We start from the raw sequence: 3269 nt of genomic DNA, 5'->3' as shown, positions 1-3269 counted from the left end.
GCTGAATCCGTAAACTCGAAGAGTTTGGAAAAACAGTCTACTGTATTCATAAATTTTCCTATAATTTTTAGTGGTCTCAAACCAGTGTGAAAATGTTCAACTTCACAGCCTGATCCGATTTTGTTGCTGCAGTGATAGGCAGTTTTGTAAAAATCACCATAAATTGTAGAAAAATCTTATGGAGATGTGCAAGTAGTCATTGTAAAGGTATAAACCTGAAAGATTTTAATATTAAACTTTTTTGAAAAATATTAAGTTTAAGTTGGGTAAAACAGTTCGTGAACAGGTCACAACTTTTCTGTTGTAAGCTGTGAAGTTAAGTTTTAAATATGTTTTGGTGTTTTAACTTGTATTCCCCCCCCCCCTAAAAACTAAAGAAAACTGGAAAATGTAGGGGTATGAACTCACCTTGAGTGATTTCTTGAAGAGTGGAAGGTTGGAGACAAGGAGTATCAAGTCAAGAACACTTGATGAACACGTGAAGTGTTGGATGATCCTAAGGACGATTTTTGATGTTAAAATGTGTGTAGATAATTCAAGGATGTTATGAAAACATGGAATAACACTTGAGTTTAGATGGAATAGTTACCAAAAAGTGAAGTAATAGCTCAAGAACTCCTTCAAAAGTGGTTGGAAGTAGAGAGAAAAAGAGGCTCTGTAGAGAGGTAAGAAAGTGTACAAGTTTTGGAAGTGATCAAAGTGAACCAAGAAATCCTCTAGGGATTTCTTTATATACATGTTGCTGGAGCAATTTGCAAAGTTGAAAGGATGTTTGCCTTGGTTTGTGTGATGTAGATAGGGTTGGACTAATGAGAAGATGACACATGGAGACAAGTGGGCACACTTGACCCACTTGTGGTGTAGAATACTCTTCTTAATGTAAAATAATGATTTATAATTAATAAATCCTTGAGATATGAATAAAATATGAGTTTTGGGAGTTTAAAATGATAAAATTATGAATTTGGTGAAAAATCCCCGTCAAAAACGTCAAAAACGGGCTTAACAGGCGAAAGTAGTCGAAAACCGGACAATAGGAGCGAACCTGCGAGGGTTCGGTTCCTATAGCTGAGGACTGAGAGGGATGAAGGGAACTGAAGGAAGGGTTCAGGCCCGAAGGGAGGAGAGAAGGCGAGCTCGGGTCCGAAGGCAGGAGGGAAGTGAGGCTCGGATCCGAAAGTGATGGGAGGCGAAATGGACCGTGGGCTCGATTCATTTCGGTTGCAGAGGTTTCGGTCCTGACAGCTTCGGTTCTGAAAGGAGGTTCAGTCCTGAGGAGATGAGTTTGATTCTGAGAAGCTTCGGTCCTCTTAAGGTGTTTCGCTTCTTAGGGTTTCGCTTCAAGAGGTTCGGTCCTTAAGAAGGGTTTCGGTCCTAAAGGGCTGTTTTTTAAGTAAACTTTCCGTTTAGAGTGATTTTTGGCCAACTTATGGGTCGGGATGACCCGGATGACTATAAAAAGTTGAGAGAGATTTGGGAGAGATTTATTTTTAGTCAATATTATCGTATTGTCTCGCAATGCAAGGTTCGTGAACCCCGTTATGCTTCGTTTATGATCATTTTAAGTCCCCAAAAGGGTCCGTAGTCGTGTTTTGATGCGTTTAACTCCCTTCTTAGGGTTTTACATTGCTAAACACATAAAATATCCAAGACACTTGAATTCTTGACATACAAATGCACATTTTCATACATAGAATAACTTTTAACATAGAATTACTAGTTCAGTTCGACCGGTTTGACTTGTTGACTTTGAGTTTGACTTGAATTTGACGGTTGTCACAATATGATACTATACTAGTATGTATGCATGTACTCATACTTTTAACAAGAAACTATTTATTTCTAAAAGTATAGTTATTTGAAAATGTTTAATCAGAGACTTTAGTCCCAATGCATTTATAGTTTGTATATCTTATGTGGTTCGATATACTTAGTTCACTATAAACAATGCTCTGATACCAATCTGTCACACCCCCAAACCAAGGATGGCGGAAACGTCCGGGGGTGGAGGACTTCATGTATAGTATCACAACAACGAGTATAATAGTGCTCAAAGTAAATACAACCATCATAAATATAACTGAAAAAGTTACACCAACGTATGAGTTTACATGTTTAAAAAATTAATTACACTATGATGACAAAATGAACTGTTTGACGATTTAACGTCCCATCCTCAAAAGCTGTTGATTTCCTGTTTCACTGATTTCCTGAGAATACAAGTAATTTCGAAAAAGTGTCAACAATTAAGTTGGTGAGTTCATAAGAGTTTTATTTGAGAAAGAAGCCATTTTCCTTGTAAAAGCGATAGAGTATGATTCCAGAAAATTCAATATTTTCTTTATTAAGTGTGAAATGAAAGCTCCTATGTTATGCAATAATGTACCCTAGAAAGACCCGTATATTTCTTCTATAATCACCCAATGTATATAAGTTATATAAAATTTAAGTTAAATAAACCGTCGAATATAATGGGCCTGCCCTAGGTCCACAACCAAACAAGGAACAGGAAGTAAGGCGGGCCCACCAATTCTAAGTCGATTGGGACTAAATTCATATATAACTCTAACATGTACACTTAGCAATTAGAGCTAAAGTCTAACAATTCTAGATGAAACATAGTTTTAATATCATAAAAGCCATTTTGTGTAAACCTGGTACTTTGTAATGTAAACTTCAAGAAAAATCCTTTATTTTTCTTATAAAAAGTCATGTAGTCTTAAATCCCAAGACCGAGAATATGTGTGTGTTTTGTACCTATATTTTGTTTATAATGGTAATGTGTTTCCAAGAAAATCCAATATTTTCCTTATAAAAGTCATGTAGTCTTAAATTCCAAGACCGAGAATATGTGTGTGTTTTGTACCTATATTTTGTTTATAATGGTAATGTGTTTCCAAGAAAATCCAATATTTTCCTTATAAAAGTCATGTAGTCTTAAATCCCAAGACCGAGAATATGTGTGTGTTTTGTACCTATAACGTGTTTGTAGTTTTAAATAGATAAAACCCCTTTTTAAAGTAGAATTTTCCCGTAAACTTGAATGATTGTTAATTCCCTATGTGAGTCGTTATAACCATACTATAACAGAGATGCCTGTTGCGACGTTCTTCAGACGTCGGAATCGAAATGACATTTGTCACCCCCGATCGGCCGATCGGACTGTCTTAGCAGCATGGTGGGGGTTGTCAACCCCAATATAGATCTATACACAATTATCACGCTCTCCCTACAAGAGACTCTGGTTATAACTAATTCAGGAATTTTTA

Source organism: Lactuca virosa, chromosome 6 (assembly GCF_052849685.1).
Source record: "Lactuca virosa cultivar CGN04683 chromosome 6, Lactuca_virosa_CGN04683_v6, whole genome shotgun sequence".
NCBI classification, from domain to species: domain Eukaryota; kingdom Viridiplantae; phylum Streptophyta; class Magnoliopsida; order Asterales; family Asteraceae; genus Lactuca; species Lactuca virosa.
This window is presented reverse-complemented; position numbering follows the sequence as displayed.